Source organism: Scyliorhinus torazame, chromosome 4 (genome assembly GCF_047496885.1).
Source record: "Scyliorhinus torazame isolate Kashiwa2021f chromosome 4, sScyTor2.1, whole genome shotgun sequence".
In the NCBI taxonomy this organism is placed as follows: domain Eukaryota; kingdom Metazoa; phylum Chordata; class Chondrichthyes; order Carcharhiniformes; family Scyliorhinidae; genus Scyliorhinus; species Scyliorhinus torazame.
Window position 1 is genome coordinate 48,692,385 of NC_092710.1, and position 21,247 is coordinate 48,713,631.

General features: G+C 47.9%; 7 non-coding genes across 7 annotated transcripts; all 7 read right to left on the reverse strand.

Moving 5' to 3' along the window:
- Positions 1–1,453: 1,453 nt before the first annotated feature.
- On the reverse strand, positions 1,454–1,527 carry trnat-ugu (transfer RNA threonine (anticodon UGU)). The gene has a single exon. It is a non-coding gene; the product is annotated as a tRNA-Thr (tRNA).
- Positions 1,528–9,243: 7,716 nt separating this feature from the next.
- Positions 9,244–9,316, reverse strand: trnak-uuu (transfer RNA lysine (anticodon UUU)). The gene has a single exon. It is a non-coding gene; the product is annotated as a tRNA-Lys (tRNA).
- An 873-nt stretch (positions 9,317–10,189) lies between these two features.
- On the reverse strand, positions 10,190–10,263 carry trnat-ugu (transfer RNA threonine (anticodon UGU)). Its single transcript has one exon. It is a non-coding gene; the product is annotated as a tRNA-Thr (tRNA).
- A 1,987-nt stretch (positions 10,264–12,250) lies between these two features.
- Positions 12,251–12,324, reverse strand: trnai-uau (transfer RNA isoleucine (anticodon UAU)). Its single transcript has one exon. It is a non-coding gene; the product is annotated as a tRNA-Ile (tRNA).
- Positions 12,325–12,778: 454 nt separating this feature from the next.
- On the reverse strand, positions 12,779–12,851 carry trnak-uuu (transfer RNA lysine (anticodon UUU)). Its single transcript has one exon. It is a non-coding gene; the product is annotated as a tRNA-Lys (tRNA).
- Positions 12,852–13,801: 950 nt separating this feature from the next.
- On the reverse strand, positions 13,802–13,875 carry trnat-ugu (transfer RNA threonine (anticodon UGU)). Its single transcript has one exon. It is a non-coding gene; the product is annotated as a tRNA-Thr (tRNA).
- Positions 13,876–14,328: 453 nt separating this feature from the next.
- trnak-uuu (transfer RNA lysine (anticodon UUU)) lies at positions 14,329–14,401 on the reverse strand. Its single transcript has one exon. It is a non-coding gene; the product is annotated as a tRNA-Lys (tRNA).
- Between the last annotated feature and the right edge of the window lie 6,846 nt (positions 14,402–21,247).

Sequence of the window (21,247 nt, forward strand, 5' to 3'; positions counted from 1 at the left end):
TGCAGTTATTCTGAAAGTTATTAATTTAAAAGCAGTTCTGCAGGAAAGAAGTATACAAACAGGAAGTATTTTGCGAATTGGGAAGTGATTAAACATGACCAGAAAACTACAGTGGTACAATGCAGGACAAGACCAGGAGAGAGTTTATACATTCACTGAAAATCTAGCAAAAATTCTTGAAAATTCTGGACGGCTGTTGCAATTTGGCAAACACGACATTGTCACGGTTCTTCCACTTTCCACTAAATTCTTTATTTTTATTTCCTACCGTTCATTGGGAAGCAAACGCCTTGAGCCAAAATCAAATCCCTGACAGGGACTTTAACCCTGGACCCTCAGATTAAAAGTCTGATGCTCGACCGACTGAGCTACCAGGGCCCATTATAAAAATGTTCTCATAGCTCACTTCAAAGTCTCATATTGTATCATTTGAATTTCCTTCACTGGTCATTCAGCCTCTCCAGCTCATTTCCCTCGCAAGCAGACCGGAAGCCTCCCTTCGGCTTTCTTTCTCAAATTCTTCAACTTGGACTCGCATTTTAACCAATGACCTGTGATGTGACAACTGTTGTTACCCAGGGACATGCACTGGGACTTCAAGACATTGAAGATTACGTTTAGTTCGCTGAGATATCAGTGGGAAGCTGCAGAGATACAGATTGTATTTTAAGAGAGGGAATAAAGGGTGTCATCTGTTGTTTGTTATGGCAGAGAGTGAACGCAAGTAAGCTCATCTAGTAAAGTAACAAATTATGCAAATCGCAAATTTTCAGGGTGTAAATAGATCTGCAAATGCCACATCTTCATGGAAAACGCCCCATCCTTTATCCCGCCCAAATCGTTCTTGCTGACATGCAGCAACATATATCGTCCAATAAAAAGGCAAATTACTGCGGATGTGAAATCTGAAAAAAAACAGGAAATGATGGAAAATCTCAGTGGGTCTGGCAGCATCTGTGAAGAGAGAACCGAGCTCACGTTTCGAGGCTGGGTCACTCTTCATCAGAGTAAATCATTCAATCATTCAATCTTTGCTCACAGACATCGCTGACAGACATTCAAAATGTTCCTACTGAATTTCCTGAGGTCAATCCTGTCGTGCATTCAAAGGAAAATACTGCACATGTTGTGAATCTGCATGAGAAACTAAAAATGATTGGATTAAAGCTCATAAAATTTGAGGATGTCTGTGGAGCCAGACACAAAGTTAATGTTTCAAATCCGTGTGATCCTTATTCAGAGCTGAAGCGAGGTTACATGCAATGGAGTAGATGAGGAAAATGGAAGTTGCATGAAAAACGGGAGATTATGGAAATTTGAATCAAGTTTGACATAAAACAAGCGAAAACAATCTTGAAGGTCAGTACCATAGAAATGTTGTCAACATTATCAGTGTTCACCATTAAACAAGGAGCATTCTTCACAGGATACATGCTTTGACCTGAATGTATAAAGGTACTGCTGAGATTTGAACTCAGGATCTCCTGTTTACAAGACAGGCGCTTTAACCATCTAAGCCACAGCACCAATCTGCAAGTCAACTTTGCAAGTGTAGAACAGATTTCAATTGTTTTGATTAAATTTTGTATTGTTGATATCTCCTGCTGACTTTGAGTGTGCAAACTAAAATATTCATCGGCACTGGGCTTTTGAAACTGAAAAATTGCAGTTATTTCTGAAAGTTATTAATTTAAAAGAAGTTCTGCAGGAAAGGAGCATACAAACAGGAAATATTTTGCGAATTGGGAAGTGATTAAACATGGCCAGAAAACTACAGTGGTATAATGCAGGACAAGACCAGGAGAGAGTTTATACATTCACTGAAAATCTAGCAAGAATTCTTGAAAATTCTGGACGGCTGTTGCAATTTGGCAAACACGACGTTGTCACGGTTCTTCCACTTTCCATAAAGCATCCTGCATTCTTTATTTTTAATTCCTACCGTTCATTGGGAAGCAAACGCCTTGAGCCAAAATCAAAACCCTGAGAGGGACTTGAACCCTGGACCCTCAGATTAAAAGTCTGACGCTCTTCCGACTGAGGTACCAGGGCCCAATATAAAAACATTCTCATAGTTCACTTCAAAGTCTCATATTGTATCTTTTGAATTTCCTTCACTGGTCATTCAGACTCTCCAGCTCATTTCCCTCGCAAGCAGACCGGCAGCCTCCCTTTGGCTTTCTTTCTCAAATTCTTCAACTTGGACTCGCATTTTACCAATGACCTGTGATGTGACAACTGTTGTTACCCAGGGACATGCACTGGGACTTCAAGACATTGAAGATTACGTTTAGTTCGCTGAGATATCAGTGGGAAGCTGCAGAGATACAGATTGTATTTTGAGAGAGGGAATAAAGGGTGTCATCTGTTGTTTGTTGTGGCAGAGAGTGAACGCAAGTAAGCTCATCTAGTAAAGTAGCAAATTATGCAAATCGCAAAGTTTCAGGGTGTAAATAGATCTGTCAACGCCTCATCTTCATGGAAAACGCCCAATAATTTATCCCGCCCGAATCGTTCTTGCTGACATGCAGCAACATATATCGTCCAATAAAAAAGCAAATTACTGCGGATGTGAAATCTGAATTAAAATAGGAAATGATGGAAAATCTCAGTGGGTCTGGCAGCATCTGTGAAGAGAGAACCGAGCTAACCCTTCGAGGCTGGGTCACTCTTCATCAGAGTAAATCATTTAATCGTTCAATCTTTGCTCACAGACATCGCTGACAGACATTCAAAATGTTCCTACTGGATTTCCTGAGGTCAATCCTGTCGTGCATTCAAAGGAAAATACTGCACATGTTGTGAATCTGCATGAGAAACTAAAAATGATTGGATTAAAGCTCATAAAATTTGAGGATGTCTGTGGAGCCAGACACAGAGTTAATGTTTCAAATCCGTGTGATCCTTATTCAGAGCTGAAGCGAGGTTACATGCAATGGAGTAGATGAGGAAAATGGAAGTTGCGTGAATAATGGGAGATATGGAAGTTTGACATAAAGCAAAGGAAAACAATCTTGAAGGTCAGTACCTCAGAAATGTTGTCAACATTTTCTGTGATCACCATTAGATGAGGAGGATTTTTCACAGGCTACATGCTTTCATCTGAACAGGTAAAGGTACAGTTGAGATTAGAACTCAGAATCTCCTGTTTATAAGACAGGCGCTTTAACCATCTGAGCCACAGCACCAACCTGCAAAACACATTTGCATGTGTAGAACAGATTTCAATTGTTTTGATTAAACATCAGTATTGTTGATTTCTCCTGCTGACTTTGAGAGTGTGTGGTAGTATGTATTGGGGGTCATGTGGGACTGGAAGCCCTAATATCATTGGCTGACAGATCCCGGGTCCTGGTTGGCCGTTGACCTCATACTCCGCCCTGAAGGCGAAGTATAAGAAGCCGGTGCCTTCCCCCGCAGGCCAGTTTACTATCGGGCTGCTGGGGAACAGACACGCTAAATAAAGCCTCATCGACTTCACTCTATTTGTCTCACGGAGTCTTTGTGCGCCACAATTTATTAAGCGTGCCTAAAAAGGACTATGGAGCTCAGGATCATTCCAGAATGCCTGAGGATCTGCCCCCACGCAGTGAATGCGGCAGCAGCCTTCAAACACTGGCAGACTTGCTTTGAGGCCTACATCACATCGACCACAGGCCGCGTCTCAGACGAACAAAAACTGCAGGTCCTGCACTCGAGGGTGAGCACGGAGATTTTCACCCTCATTGAAGACACCCGCGATTTCCAGACGGCCTTCACAGCACTGAGAAGTCTCTATGTTCGCCCAGTTAACCAAATCTACGCTCGCTACCAGCTCGCGACAAGACGGCAAGCTCCCGGAGAATCGATGGACGAGTTCTACGCCGTGCTGCTGATTTTGGGACGAGCCTGCAGCTGCCCGTCGGTGAACGCAAACGAACACATGGACATGTTAATGCGCGATGCTTTTGTTGCAGGTATGCAATCCTCCCAAATCCGCCAAAGACTTCTAGAAAAAGAGTCACTAGGACTCTCAGAGGCACGGGCCCTGGCAGCCTCGCTGGACGTAGCCGCGCGTAATACCCGCGCCTACGGCCCCGACCGCGCGGCAGGCCATTGGGCCCCGTACGTACCCGCCGCGGCAAACCCCCTACCCCCCCCCCCCCGGACACCCCACAGGCTTGCGCAGTCCAAACGCCGAGTCGCACCGGGGGCGCCCGCTGTTATTTCTGCGGCCAGGCGAAGCACCCCCGACAACGCTGTCCGGCCCGCGCAGCCATCTGCAAAAGCTGCGGGAAAAAGGGCCAGTATGCGGTGGTGTGCCGATCCCGCGTGGCCGCCGCCGTCCCGGGAGAACAGGGAGCCCTACAGGCAGTCTATGCCTCCCAACCCCCCCAGCACGCCATGTGCGACCCGCAGGCGCCGCCATTTTGGGTCCCGATCACCGCGGCCCCGGGAGATCTGGGAGCCCTGCACGCCGCCTACGCTCCCCAACCCCCCTCCCCGCAGCCCATGTACGACCCGCCGCTGGCGCTCCCGATTTGGGTGCCGGCCAACACTCTCCACGGAGAGGAGGGGGTTTTTCGCATCCCTAACGCCACCCTCACCCCCGTCCCGCGCCCCACGCCTGACCCGCCGGCGCCACCTACCTTGACCCCGACCATCGCTGTCCCCGGCGAGGGAGCTCCGCGCGATGCCAGCGCTCGCGGCCCCACGCCTGACCCGCCGGCGCCGCCGACCTGGGCCCTCACGCCCGTCCCGCGCCCCACGACTGACCCGCCGGAGCCGCCGACCTGGGCCCTCACCCCCGTCCCGCGCCCCACGCCTGACCCGCCGGCCTGGGCCCCGACCACCGCTGTCCCCGGCGAGGGAGCTCCGCGCGGTGCCAGCGCTCGCGGCCCACGACTGACCCGCCGGCGCCGCCGACCTGGGCCCTCACCCCCGTCCCGCGCCCCACGCCTGACCCGCCAGCGCCGCCGACCTGGGCCCTCACCCCCGTCCCGCGCCCCACGCCTGACCCGCCAGCGCCGCCGACCTGGGCCCTCACCCCCGTCCCGCGCCCCACGCCTGACCCGCCAGCGCCGCCGACCTGGGCCCTCACCCCCGTCCCGCGCCCCATGCCTGACCCGCCAGCGCCGCCGACCTGGGCCCTCACCCCCGTCCCGCGCCCCACGCCTGACCCGCCGGCAATACAACTTACCTGGACCCCGATCTCCGTCCCCGGCGAGGGACCTCCTCACGGTCCCAGCGCTCGCAGTACTGACCCGCCGGCCTTGGCCCCGACCACCGCTGTCCCCGGAGAGGGAGCTCCGTGCGGTCCTAGCGCCCGCGGCCCTGGCGCTCGCAGCCAAGGAACTCCGCGCGGTCCTAGCGCCCGCGGCCCGGGCGCTCGCAATGCAGGAACTCCGCGCGGTCCTAGCGCACCCCAGACCCCCCCAGCACTCAATGTGCGACCCGCAGACGCCGCCATTTTGGGTCCCGACCACCACGAGGGGAGGAGGGGCCCCGCCATCTTGGACCGCCCCCGACCTGTACGACGCATGGGGCGGCCATTTTGTCCACCCCCGACGCCATCTTGTGACCCCTCAGCTACGGGCGAGGTATGGGGGTGGCCATTTTGTCCATCCCCGACGCCATCTTGGACGGCAACAACGGACCCCACCCCACTATTACAACCACGGCTCGCTTCGGTTACACTCGATCAGGCTCGGCCCAGGACTCTCCAGACGACGACGACAACGGTCCTAATTAACGGCCACGAGACGCCATGCCTAGTCAACTCCGGGAGCACCGAAAGTTTTATACATCCCGACACGGTAAGACGCTGTTCCTTAACTACCTTCCCCAGCGCACAAAAGATTTGCCTAGCTGCAGGATCCCACTCCGTACAGATCCAGGGATTCTGCATAGTTACCCTAACGGTACAGGGGAGGGAATTCAAAAACTACAAACTTAACGTCCTTCCCCAACTCTGTGTCCCCACCTTGCTGGGCTTAGACTTCCAATGTAACCTACAGAGCCTTACGTTTAAATTCGGCGGCCCCATACCCCCACTCACTATCTGCGGCCTCGCCACCCTCAAGGTGCAACCCCCGTCCTTGTTTGCGAACCTCACCCCGGATTGCAAACCCGTCGCCACTAGGAGCAGACGGTACAGCGCCCAGGACCGGACCTTCATTCGCTCCGAAGTCCAGCGGCTACTAAAGGAGGGCATAATCCAGGCCAGCAATAGTCCCTGGAGAGCGCAGGTGGTAGTAGTGAAGACAGGGGAGAAACAAAGGATGGTCATTGACTATAGCCAGACCATCAACAGGTACACACAACTAGACGCGTACCCTCTCCCCCGCATATCCGACATGGTCAATCGGATTGCCCAGTATAAAGTCTTCTCCACCGTGGACCTCAAGTCCGCCTACCATCAGCTCCCCATCCGCCCAAGTGACCGCAGGTACACAGCCTTCGAGGCAGACGGGCGATTATACCACTTCCTAAGGGTCCCTTTTGGCGTCACAAACGGCGTCTCGGTCTTCCAACGGGAAATGGACCGAATGGTTGATCAACATGGGTTACGGGCCACGTTCCCGTACCTCGACAATGTAACCATCTGCGGCCACGATCAGCAGGACCACGACGCCAACCTCCAAAAGTTCCTCCAGACCGCCAAAGCCTTGAACCTCACGTACAACGAGGACAAGTGCGTTTTTAGCACCGATCGGCTAGCCATTCTGGGCTACATAGTGCGCAATGGGATAATAGGCCCCGACCCCGAACGTATGCGCGCACTCATGGAATTTCCCCTCCCGCACTGCCCAAAAGCCCTGAAACGCTGCCTGGGGTTCTTTTCATACTACGCCCAGTGGGTCCCCCAGTACGCAGACAAGGCCTGCCCCCTAATACAGACCACGACTTTCCCGCTGTCGACAGAGGCTTGCCAGGCTTTCAGCCGCATCAAAGCGGACATCGCAAAGGCCACGATGCGCGCCATCGACGAGTCCCTCCCCTTCCAGGTCGAGAGCGACGCCTCTGACGTAGCTCTAGCGGCTACCCTTAACCAAGCGGGCAGACCCGTGGCCTTCTTCTCCCGAACCCTCCACGCCTCAGAAATCCGCCACTCCTCAGTGGAAAAGGAAGCCCAAGCCATAGTGGAAGCTGTGCGACATTGGAGGCATTACCTGGCCGGCAGGAGATTCACTCTCCTCACTGACCAACGGTCGGTAGCCTTCATGTTCGATAATGCACAGCGGGGCAAGATCAAGAACGACAAGATCTTGCGGTGGAGGATCGAACTCTCCACCTTCAACTATGAGATCTTGTACCGGCCCGGAAAGCTGAACGAGCCGTCTGATGCCCTATCCCACGGGACATGTGCCAACGCACAAATTGACCGCCTCCAAGCCCTCCACGAGGACCTCTGCCACCCGGAGGTCACTCGGTTTTACCACTTCATCAAGTCCCGCAATCTCCCATACTCCTTAGAGGAGGTTCGTACAGTCACAAGAGACTGCCACATCTGCGCAGAATGCAAACCGCATTTTTTCAGGCCAGATGGAGCGCACCTGATTAAGGCTTCCCGTCCCTTTGAACGCCTCAGTCTCGATTTCAAAGGGCCCCTCCCCTCCACCGACCGCAACGCGTATTTCCTTAATGTAGTGGACGAATACTCCCGCTTCCCTTTTGCCATTCCCTGCTCCGACATGACCGCGGCCACAGTCATTAAAGCCCTGAACAGCATATTCACACTGTTCGGTTACCCAGCATACATCCACAGCGACAGGGGGTCCTCTTTCATGAATGACGAGCTGCGCCAGTTCCTGCTCAGCAAGGGTATAGCTTCAAGCAGGACGACCAGCTACAACCCCCGGGGGAACGGGCAAGTAGAAAGGGAGAACGGCACGGTCTGGAAGGCCGTCCTACTGGCCCTACGGTCCAGGGATCTCCCAGTTTCACGGTGGCAGGAGGTCCTCCCGGACGCTCTCCATTCCATCCGGTCGTTATTATGTACGAGCACTAATCAAACGCCTCACGAGCGTCTCCTTGTCTTCCCTAGGAGGTCCTCCTCTGGAACGTCGCTGCCGACCTGGCTGGTGGCCCCAGGACCCATCCTGCTCCGAAAGCACGTACGGGCACATAAGGCGGACCCGTTGGTCGAAAGGGTTCACCTCCTCCACGCAAACCCCCAGTACGCCTACGTGGAGTACCCCGACGGCCGACAGGACACGGTCTCCATGCGGGATCTGGCGCCCGCCGGCACCACGCACACCCCCCCGGCACCATCAACCCAACCGCCCCCCCTTCCTGCCACCGCCGCACCCCGCGACCGCCCCCTTCCCAGGAGGATCAGTCCCCCTCCCCTTTGCACCGACAGCTGAAACCGTGCGGCTCCCGGAGGCGACAACGCTGGTACAAGCACCACCACCACCGCCGGGGCCGAGGCGATCGACACGGACGACCAGACCGCCCGACCGACTCGTGGCGTCGATGTAAAACAAATCTGGACTGTTCAATGAACATTTGTTTTTCCTATACCCTCTATAAATAGTTGTAACAGGACGATACTGTCCAGTACTGTACTACCATGTAACTGTTCTCTCCTCCCAGGACCAGTACTGTAAACCCTTACCACCATACGAAGCATCACCCCGCCGGGTTCATTTTTGACAAGGGGTGAATGTGGTAGTATGTATTGGGGGTCATGTGGGACTGAAAGCCCTAATGTCATTGGCTGACAGATCCCGGGTCCTGGTTGGCCGTTGACCTCATACTCCGCCCTGAAGGCGAAGTATAAGAAGCCGGTGCCTTCCCCCGCATGCCAGTTTACTATCGGGCTGCTGGGGAACAGACACGCTTAATAAAGCCTCATCGACTTCACTCTATTTGTCTCACGGAGTCTATGTGCGCCACAGAGTGCAGACTAAAATATTCATCGGCACTGGGCTTTTGAAACTGTAAAAATTGCAGTTATTTCTGAAAGTTATTAATTTAAAAGCAGTTCTGCAGGAAAGAAGTATACAAACAGGAAATATTTTGTGAATTGGGAAGTGATTAAACATGGCCAGAAAACTACAGTGGTATAATGCTGGATAAGACCAGGAGAGAGTTTTTACATTCACTGAAAATCTAGCAAAAATTCTTGAAAATTCTGGACGGCTCTTGCAATTTGGCAAGCACGACGTTGTCACGGTTCTTCCACTTTCCAGAAAGCATCCTGCATTCTTTATTTTTATTTCCGTTCATTGGGAAGCAAACGCCTTGAGCCAAAATCAAAGCCCTGACAGGAACTTGAACCCTGGACCCTCAGATTAAAAGTCTGATGCTCCACCGACTGAGCTACCAGGGCCCATTGCGCAAATGTTTTCATAGGTCACTTCAAAGTCTCATATTGTATCTCTTGAATTTCCTTCACTGGTCATTCAGCCTCTCCAGCTCATTTCCCTCGCAAGCAGACCGGCAGCCTCCCTTCGGCTTTCTTTCTCAAATTCTTCAGCTTGGACTCGCATTTTACCAATGACCTGTGATGTGACAACTGTTGTTACCCAGGGACATGCACTGGGACTTCAAGACATTGAAGATTACGGTTAGTTCGCTGAGATATCAGTGGGAAGCTGCAGAGATACAGATTATATTTTGAGAGAGGGAATAAAGGGTGTCATCTGTTGTTTGTTGTGGCAGAGTGTGAACGCAAGTAAGCTCATCGAGTAAAGTAGCAAATTATGCAAATCGCAAAGTTTCAGGGTGTAAATAGATCTGTCAACGCCACATCTTCATGGAAAATGCCCAACAATTTATCCCGCCCAAATCGTTCTTGCTAACATGCAGCAACATATATCGTCCAATAAAAAGGCAAATTACTGCGGATGTGAAATCTGAATTAAAACAGGAAATGATGGAAAATCTCAGTGGGTCTGGCAGCATCTGTGAAGAGAGAACCGAGCTAACGTTTCGAAGTTGGGTCACACTTCATCAGAGTAAATCATTTAATCATTCAATCTTTGCTCACAGACATCGCTGACAGACATTCAAAATGTTGGTACTGGGAAAATGGAAGTTGCGTGAAAAATGGGAGATATGGAAGTTTGAATCAAGTTTGACATAAAACAAGCGAAAACAATTTTGAAGGTCAGTACCACAGAAATGATGTCAACATTTTCTGTGTTCACCATTAAACAAGGAGCATGCTTCACAGAATACATACTTCGACCTGAATGTATTTAGGTACTGCTGAGATTTGAACTCAGGATCTCTTGTTTACAAGACAGGCGCTTTAACCATCTAAGCCACAGCACCAATCTGCAAAGAAGCTTTGCAAGTGTAGAACAGATTTCAATTGTTTTGATTAAACATCAGTATTGTTGATTTCTCCTTCTGACTTTGAGAGTGCAAATTAAAATATTCATCGGCACTGGGCTTTTGAAACTGTAAAAATTGCAGTTATTCTGAAAGTTATTCATTTAAAAGCAGTTCTGCAGGAAAGAAGTATACAAACAGGAAATATTTTACGAATTGGGAAGTGATTAAACATGGCCAGAAAACTACAATGGTATAATGCAGGACAAGACCAGGAGAGAGTTTATACATTCACTGAAAATCTAGCAAAAATTCTTGAAAATTCTGGACGGCTGTTGCAATTTGGCAAACACGACGTTGTCACGGTTCTTCCACTTTCCATAAAGCATCCTGCGTTCTTTATTTTTATTTCCGACCGTTCATTGGGAAGCAAACGCCTTGAGCCAACCGAATTAACTCACAAATGAAGTTGAACCATTTATAGTTTTAAATGTCCCATCAACAATATAGCCTACCCCAGCCGAATTAACTCACAAATGAAATCCCATCAATTAAAATGCTAATCCCCAGACTGACCTGTGATTTCGTCGAGGCGGTCTTTCTGTGCCAACCGCGAGTGACCAGACTAATCAGACGATAAGAAGAGGGGAACAATCAATGTGCGGTCATTTTCCAGTTCTACATTGAGGGCCCTCGTTCCCCATCCTCCTATTCATAATCAGTCTAATTCTGATTTTGCAGTTGAAACCAGGATCGCCCTGAGAAATCCAGGTTTTCGGCACCAAATGTTGAATCCCAAATTTCTTTTTCCGTCAGTCTGGCCTCAATAAAAGTCGAGATGGATTTGCAGGTATAACATTAGTTATTTTATTCAGCTTGCAAGCTACCTAGCCCACAGTGATACAGATAACATGTTGCTCTCTGCAGCCCCGGGAGCTAAGTGAATGTCCCACACAAAGAGATCAGTACTGATACATTCAAATGGCATCAAGTTTCACATACTCGACACCCATAGGTCATCCTATGTCCCTCCTGACTTGTTTGATCTATTCTGATTGGCTCACTTCCAATCCCTTCCTCCGGCCCCTATCAATGCAGCATCACTCTCATAGACACACCTCTTCCTGCTTTTTTCCATGCGGTCTAAAACCTTTGTCTCTACTTGCCAGAATCAAAGTGGCTTATTTCTACATTACATTAACTAATATCTCTAAAGTAACTATTTTATATCACATTCGTCACAAGCAGACCGGCAGCCTCCCTTTGGTTTCCTTTCCCAAATTCTTCAACTTGGACTCGCATTTTACCAATGACATGTGATGTGACAACTGTTGTTGCGCAGGGACATGCACTGGGACTTCAAGACATTGAAGATTATGTTTAGTTCGCTGAGATATGAGTGGGAAGCTGCAGAGATACAGATTGTATTTTAAGAGAGGGAATAAAGGGTGTCATCTGGTGTTTGTTGTGGCAGAGAGTGAACGCAAGTAAGCTCATCTAGTAAAGTAACAAATTATGCAAATCGCAAATTTCAGGGTGTAAATAAATCTGTCAACGCCACATCTTCATGGAAAACGCCCCATCCTTTATCCCGCCCAAATCGTTCTTGCTGACATGCAGCAACATATATCGTCCAATAAAAAGGCAAATTACTGCACATGTTGTGAATGTGCATGAGAAACTAAAAATGATTGGATTAAAGCTCATAAAATTTGAGGATGTCTGTGGAGCCAGACACAAAGTTAATGTTTCAAATCCGTGTGATCCTTATTCAGAGATGAAGCGAGGTTACATGCAATGGAGTAGATGAGGAAAATGGAAGTTGCGTGAAAAATGGGAGATATGGAAGTTTGAATCAAGTTTGACATAAAACAAGCGAAAACAATTTTGAAGGTCAGTACCACAGAAATGATGTCAACGTTTTCTGTGTTCACCATTAAATGAGGAGCATTCTTCACAGGCTACATGCTTTGACCAGAATGTATAAAGGCACCACTGAGATTTGAACTCAGGATCTCCTGTTTATAAGACAGGTGCTTTAACCATCTAAGCCACAGCACCAATCTGTAAAGAAACTTTGCAAGTGTAGAACAGATTTCAATTGTTTTGATTAAACATCAGTATTGTTGATTTCTCCTGCTGACTTTGAGAGTGCAAACTAAAATATTCATCAGCACTGGCCTTTTGAAACTGTAAAAATTGCAGTTATTTCTGAATGTTATTAATTTAAAAGCAGTTCTGCAGGAAAGAAGTATACAAACAGGAAATATTTTGCGAATTGGGAAGTGATTAAACATGGCCAGAAAACTACAATGGTATAATGCTGGATAAGACCAGGAGAGAGTTTAAACATCAACTGAAAATCTAGCAAAAATTCTTGAAAATTCTGGACGGCTGTTGCAATTTGGCAAACACGACGTTGTCACGGTTCTTCCACTTTCCATCAAGCATCCTGCATTCTTTATTTTTATTTCCTACCGTTCATTAGGAAGCAAACGCCTTGAGCCAAAATCAAAGCCCTGACAGGGACTTGAACCCTGGACCCTCAGATTAAAAGTCTGATGCTCTACCGACTGAGCTACCAGGGCCCATTTAAAAAGCATTCTCACAGCTCACTTCAAAGTCTCATATTGTATCTTTTGAATTTCCTTCACTGGTCATTCAGCCACTCCAGCTCATTTCCCTCGCAAGCAGACCGGCAGCCTCCCTTCGGCTTTCTTTCTCAAATTCTTCAACGTGGACTCGCATTTTACCAATGACCTGTGATGTGACAACTGTTGTTACCCAGGGACATGCACTGGGACTTCAAGACATTGAAGATTACGGTTAGTTCGCTGAGATATCAGTGGGAAGCTGCAGAGATACAGATTGTATTTTGAGAGAGGGAATAAAGCGTGTCATCTGTTGTTTGTTGTGGCAGAGTGTGAACGCAAGTAAGCTCATCGAGTAAAGTAGCAAATTATGCAAATCGCAAAGTTTCAGGGTGTAAATAGGTCTGTCAATGCCACATCTTCATGGAAAACGTCCCATCCTTTATCCCGCCCAAATCGTTCTTGCTGACATGCAGCAACATATATCGTCCAATAAAAAGGCAAATTACTGCAGATGTGAAATCTGAAAAAAAACAGGAAATGATGGAAAATCTCAGTGGGTCTGGCAGCATCTGTGAAGAGAGAACCGAGCTAACGTTTCGAGGCTGGGTCACTCTTCATCAGAGTAAATCTGTGAATCTGCATGAGAAACTAAAAATGATTGGATTAAAGCTCATCAAATTTGAGGACGTCTGTGGAACCAGACACAAAGTTAATGTTTCAAATCCGTGTGATCCTTATTCAGAGCTGAAGCGAGGTTACATGCAATGGAGTAGATGAGGAAAATGGAAGTTGCGTGAAAAATGGGAGATATGGAAGTTTGAATCAAGTTTGACATAAAACAAGCTTGAAGGTCAGTCCCACAGAATTGATGCCAACATTTTCTGTGTTCACCATTAAATGAAGAGCATTCTTCACAGGTTACATGCTTTGACCTGAATGTACAACGGTATTGCTGAGATTTGAACTCAGGATCTCCTGTTTACAAGACAGGCGCTTTAACCATCTAAGCCACAGCACCAATCTGCAAGTCAACTTTGCAAGTGTAGAGCAGATTTCAATTGTTTTGATTAAACATCAGTATTGTTGATTTCTCCTGCTGACTTTGAGAGTGCAAATTAAAATATTCATCGGCATTGGGCTTTTGAAACTGTAAAAATTGCAGTTATTCTGAAAGTTATTAATTTAAAAGCAGTTATGCTGGAAAGAAGTATACAAACAGGAAATATTTTGTGAATTGGGAAGTGATTAAACATTGCCAGATTACTACAGTGGTATAATGCTGGATAAGACCAGGAGAGAGTTTTTACATCAACTGAAAATCTAGCAAAAATTCTTTAAAATTCTGGACGGCTGTTGCAATTTGGCAAACACGACGTTGTCACGGTTCTTCCACTTTCCATAAAGCATCCTGCATTTTTCATTTTTATTTCCTGCCGTTCATTGGGAAGCAAACGCCTTGAGCCATAATCAAAACCCTGACAGGGACTTGAACACTGGACCCTCAGATTAAAAGTCAGAAGCTCTACCGACTGAGCTATCAGGGCCCATTATGAAAATATTTTCATAGCTCACTTCAAAGTCTCATATTGTATCTTTTGAATTTCCTTCACTGGTAATTCAGCCTCTCCAGCTCATTTCCCTCGCAAGCAAACCGGCAGCCTCCCTTTGGTTTCCTTTCTCAAATTCTTCAAATTTCACTCGCATTTTACCCGACCAGTGGAAACAATCTGCCCGCATCTATCCTTTCTATTCCCTTCATAATTTTATATGTCTCAATAAGATCCCCCCCGCATCCTTCTAAACTCCAATGATTACAGTCCCAGTCTACTCAACCTCTCATCATAATCCAATCCCCTCAACTCTGGGATCAACCTAGTGAATCTGCTCTGCACTCCCTCCAGTGCCAATATGTCCTTTCTCAGGTAAGGAGCACAAAACTGAACACAATACTCCAGATGCGGCCTCACCAGCACCCTATACAATTGCAGCATAACCTCACTAGTCTTGAACTCCATCCCTCTAGCAATGAAAGACAAAACTCGATTAGCCTTCTTAATCACCTGTTGCACCTGCACACCAACTTTTTGCGACTGGTGCACCAGCACACCCAGGTCCCAATGCACAGCAGCATGTTTTAACATCTTACCGTTTAAATAATAATCCATTCTGCTCTTATTCCTCCCAAAATGGATTGCCTCACACTTGGCAACATTGAATTCCATCTGCCAGACCTAGCCCATTCACCTAACCTATCCAAATCCTTCTGCACACTTCCGGTATCCTCTGCCCTTTTTGCTTTACCACTCATCTTAGTGTCTGCAAACTTTGACACATTGCACTTGGTCCCCAACTCTAAATTGTCTATGTAAATTGTGAACAACTGCGGGCCCAATACTGATCCTTGAGGGAACCCACTAGTTACAGGTTGCCAACCAGAGAAACACCAATTTATCCCCACTCTCTGCTTTCTGTTAGTTAACCAATCCGCTACCCATGCTACCACTTTACCCTCAATGCCATGCATCTTTAGTTTATGCAGCAACCTTTTGTGTGGCACCTTGTCAAAAGCTTTCTGGAAATCCAGATATACCACATCCATTGGCTCCCCGTTATCTACTGCACTGGTAACGTCCTCAAAAAATTCTACCAAATTAGTCAGACACGACCTACCCTTTGTGAACCCATGCTGCGTCTGCCCAATGGGACAATTTCCCTCCAGGTGCCCCGCTATTTCCTCCTTAATGATAGATTCCAGCATTTTCCCTGCAACCGAAGTTTAGCTTACCGGCCTATAATTACCCACTTTCTGCCGACCTCCTTTTTTAAACAGTGGTGTCACGTTTGCTACTTTCCTATCCTCTGGGACCACCCCAGAGTCTAGTGAATTTTGATAAATTATCACTAGTGCGTTTACGATTTCCCTAGCCATCTCTTTTAACACTCTGGGATGCATCCCATCAGGGCCAGGAGACTTGTCTACCTTTAGCCCCATTAGCTTGCCCAATACTGCCTCCTTAGTGATTACAATCCTCTCAAGGTCCTCACCTATCATATCCTTATTTCCATCAGTCACTGGCATGTTATTTGTGTCCTCCACTGTGAAGACTGACCCAAAAAACCTGTTCAGCTCCTCAGCCATTTCCCCGTCTCCTATTATTAAATCTCCCTTCTCATCTTCCAAAGGACCAATATTTACCTTAGCGACTCTTTTTTGTTTTAGATATTTGTAGAAGCTTTTACTATCTGCTTTTATGTTCTGAGCCAGTTTACTTTCACAGTCTACCTTACTCTTCTTTATGGCTTTTTTATAGCTTTCTGTTGTCCCCTAAAGACTACCCAGTCCTCTAGTCTCCCACTAAATTTTGCCACTTTGTATGTTTTTTCCTTCAATTTGATACTCTCCTTCACCTCCTTAGATATCCACGGTCGATTTTTCCCCTTTCTACCGTCTTTCTTTCTTGTTGGTATGAACCTTTTCTGAACACTGTGAAAGATTGCACGGAAGGTTCTCCACTGTTCCTCAACTGCTTCACCATGACGTCTTTGCTCCCAGTCTACCTTAGCTAGTTCTTCTCTCATCCCATTGTAATCGCCTTTGTTTAAGCACAAAACACTAGTGTTTGATTTTACCTTGTCATCCTCCAACTGTATTTTAAATTCCACCATATTGTGGTCGCTCCTTCCAAGAGGATCCCGAACTATAAGATCATTAATCAATCCTGCCTCATTACACAGGACCATATCTAGGACCGCTTGTTCCCTTGTAGGTTCCATTACATACTGTTCCAGGAAATTATCCCGGGCACATTCTATAAACTCCTCCTGAAGGCTGCCTTTACCAACCTGGTTAAACCAATCAATATGCAGATGAAAATCTCCCATGATAACCACTGTACCATTTCTACATGCATCCGTTATTTCTTTGCTTATTGCCTGCCCTACCATTCTGTTACTATTTGGTGGCCTATAGACTACTCCTATCAGTGACCTTTTCGCCTTACTATTCCTGATTTCCACCCAAATTGATTCAACCTTGTCCTCCATAGCACCAATATCATCCCTTACTATTGCCCGGATGCCATCCTTAAGCAACAAAGCTACACCACCGCCCTTACCGTCCATTCTATCCTTTCGTATAGTCTGATACCCTTGGATATTTAACTCCCAGTCGTGACCATCTTTTAACCATGTTTCAGTAATGGCCACTAAATCATAGTCATTCACGATGATTTGTGCCATCAACTCATTTACCTTATTTCGTATACTACGAGCATTCAGATAAAGTACACTTATGCTGTTTTTTATGTTTTTGTTCTGAATCCTAACACCTTGATCAGCAACTTTTCGCAATTTATTTTTCCTCTTCCCCTTTCTCCTAATTCTCCTTGTCTTTGAACCCATATCTCTACAAAATAACCTGTCACGTAACCTGCTGCCTTGATCTTCATTAACCATTATACTGTCCATAGCTTTACACTTCCCTTCCCCCCAACTTGCTAGTTTAAAGTCCTTGTGACCAACCTATTTATCCTATTCGCTAGAACACTGGTACCAGAATGGTTCAGGTGAAGACCGTCCCAACGGTACAGGTCCCTCCTGCCCCAGTACTGATTCCAATGCCCCATGAAATGGAATCCCTCTTTCCCGCACCACTCCTTTAGCCACGTGTTAACTTCTCTAATTTTCTCAACCCTCTGCCAATTGGCACGTGGCTCGGGTAGTAATCCAGAGATTATAACCCTGGAGGACCTGCTCTTTAATTTAGTCCCGAGTGTTTGATAATCCCCAAACAGGTCCTCTTTCCTAGTCTTACCTATGTTGTTAGTCCCAACGTGGACCACAGCAACTGGATCCTCCCCCTCCCTCTCCAAAATCCTTTCAAGCCGATCAGAGATGTCCCTCACCCTGGCACCGGGCAGGCAACATACCATGCGGGACTCTCGATCTGGCTTACAAAGGATGCCATCAATCTCCCTAATTATAGAATCCCCTACAACTACCACTTGTCTTTTTGCTCCCCCCTCTTGAATGGCTTCCTGTACCACGGTGCAGTGGTCAGTCAACGCATCCTCCCTACAGCCCTCTTCCTCATCCACACAGGGAGCAAGTACCTCATACCTGTTGGGCAAGGTCAAGGGCTGAGGCTCCTCAACTCCTAAACTCAGGATCCCCCTATCTGCCTCCCTTGCAGTCACACCACTCTGTCCCTGACCACTGTCCAAATTAACAGAACTTATTCTACCGGGTGTGACTGCCTCCTGAAACAAAGCGTCCAGGTAATGTTCCCCCTCCCTGATGTGCCGCAGTGTGTGCAGCTCGGTCTCCAGCTCATCAATTCTGAGCCGAAATTCCTCGAGCAGCCAACACTTGCTGCAGATGTAGTCACTGACGGTCTCAATGGGATCCACCAGTTCCAACATCATACAGCAACAGCACATCACCTGTCCAGCCATATTCAACTAGTTAATTAATTTAAATATTAAAAAAAAAAAAACATTTTTTGTCGAACCTCAAGGTAAACCCGAGCACCAACAAAAACACAGCCCTCTCTGGCCACTCACCCGAACTCAGTCACTCACCTAAACTCAGATGCACTCTGTTCCAATCAGCACTCCGTGACTAAAGGCACTCCTGCCACACCTTTTGTGCACTCACCTCTCCCAGCACTGTCCCGGCTCTCTCCTCCAGCGCTTTTTAAATCTCCCGGCTCTCTCCTCCCGTGCTTTTTAAATCTCCCGGCTCTCTCCTCCCGCCCTTTTTAAATCTCCCGGCTCTCTCCTCCGGCGCTGTTTTCGCTGTCCCGGCTCTCTCTGCTCCCGCGCTGTTTTCGCTGTCCCAGCTCTCTCCTCCCGCGCTTTTTAAATCTACCGGCTCTCTCCTCCGGCGCTGTTTTCGCTGTCCCGGCTCTCTCTGCTCCCGCGCTGTTTTCGCTGTCCCGGCTCTCTCCTCCCGCGCTTTTTAAATCTCCCGGCTCTCTCCTCCGGCGCTGTTTTCGCTGTCCCGCCTCTCTCTGCTCCCGTGCTGTTTTCGCTGTGCAGCGGGACCTGGGTGTCCTTGTGCACCAGTCGCTGAAGGTAAGCATGCAGGTGCAGCAGGTGGTAAAGTGGTACGTTGGCCTTCATTGCGAGGTGTTTCGAGTATAGAAGGAGGGATGTGTTGCTGCAATTATAAGGGGCCATGGTGAGGCCACACCTGGAGTATTGCGTGCAGTTTTGGTCTCCTCCTCTGTGGAAGGATGTTTTTGCTCTCGAGGGAGTGCAGCGAAGGTTTACCAGACTGATTCCAGGGATGGCTGGACTATCATATGAGGAGAGATTGACTAGGTTAGGATTATTCTCGCTGGAGTTCAGAAGAATGAGGGGGATCTCATAGAGACTTATAAAATTCTGACAGGACTAGACAGGGTAAATGCGGGGAAGATGTTACCAATGTGGGTGTGTCCAGAGCCAGGGGTCACAGTCTGAGGATTGAGGGGAAACCATTTTGGACAGAGATGAGGAGATATTTTTTCACCCAAAGAGTGGTGAGCCTGTGGAATTCATTCCCACAGGAAGTAGTTGATGCTAAAACATTGAATATATTCAAGAGGCGGCTAGATATAGCACTTGGGGTGAATGGGATCAAAGGCTATGGGGAGACAGCAGGATTAGGCTTTTGAGGTGGATGATCAGCCATGATCGTGATGAATGGCGGAGCAGGCTCGAAGGGCCGAAAGACTTCCTCCTGCTCCTATGTTCCACAAAAGGCCACCAGTGAGTCTGCACCGGCCCTTGGAAAGAGCACCCTACTTAAGCCCCACGCCTCCACCCTATCCCCTTTATCCCCGTAACCCAGTATCCCCACCGAAACGGTTTGGACACTGAGGGCAATTTAGGGTGTCCAATCCACCTAACCTGCACATCTTTGGACTGTGGAGGAAGCCGGAGAACCCGGAGAAAACCCCCACACACACAGAGAACGTGCAGACTCCGCACAGACAGTGACCCAAACCAGAAATCGAACCTGGAACGCTGGAGCTGTGAAGTAACTGTGCTAAGCACTGCGCTAACGTGCTGCCTGAAGGCCATTGTCTGCAGGGGGTAAAAGTCAGACATGTTAGCATGGTGCGTACTCGCATGCCCAGCCAGGTCCAACAGGCTGTACTGCAGACTGTGCCCCCACTTGTCCTGCTCCCTCCCCCCCCGGCCACTCCTCCAGCACTCTGCCCTCCACAACCCTGGCTCCATCGGTGCCCTGTGCCTTGGGGACCTATGGCCCTGGTGCCCATCACAATGCAGCATGAAGTAGACCGCTTAGACGCTCTCAAACAGCTCCCCATGAACTAAAAATGTCCAGATATCTGGGGGCCATTTTAGCTGCCCTCCTATTTTCTAAAAGAACAAAAATGGCTTCACATCATTCTCTTCAAATTTGGAAAGGAATCTCACAAACTTGATGGTCTCAGAAAGTAGTCCCACGTGAGAGGGATGGTGAGGGGGATGGGGTGGGTATTTCCTCATCGAGAGAGATATTAACTTGCAGCGACGCCGTCTATACTCTCCTTACCTTTGAGTTGCCAGCTCCATTTCCAATATTCGGAAAAAGCAAATTCTCTTTCCTTTTCTTGATCCCTCCCTCTCCCTTCCTTCTCTTTCTCACTTTCCCTCTCTTTAACATTCCCCACGCTCTCTTTCCCTCTCATGAGCTTCTTCCTCTCTCTCCACCTCCTCGTAATTGTAGCTGCAATTAAATTGACGAGGCCATAGATTTGGAGTCACCATTGAGCTATTGATCCGAGTGCTCAACGGGAGACGCGAGATCCAGATGTTCCACTGACGACTGGATCAGCCCATTTTGTTTGATTTTACTGGAAAATGTTCACTGCTGGGAGCTGGGACCCCAACCAGAGGCGGTAAATGGGTGAGGGTGTCGGCGGACATCTTTCCCCAGCAAACATTTTCAACTGATCCGTTTTAAGGACGCCAAGGTTTCCCCATTTAAATTCTTTCGCTGAAAAAATATTTGGCCATTTTCTTTGCGTTACAATGAGGAATTCGCTGTGCAAATGTGTTTGCTTTCAAATTGGTTCCATTTGAACATACAAAACTGGAGCAGAAGAAGGTGACTGGGCCTCTCAAGACAGCACCAACATTCAATAAGATTATGGATGTTTTGATTGTGTTTCGGTTTTTAAATTCCCAACAACTCTCAAAAACTTTTGCTGCCCAACAAGATCAATTTATCTCTGATTTAACAATATTCAGTGACCCCGCTTCCATTGCTTTCTGAGGTAAAGCCTCAAAGTTGGACAACCCATGGACAGAGAAAAATCAATCTTCTCTATCCCATAAGGGTGCCTGGATGTTAAAAACAGCGCCCCCTAGATCTCAGCTCAAAAGAGGAAACATCTT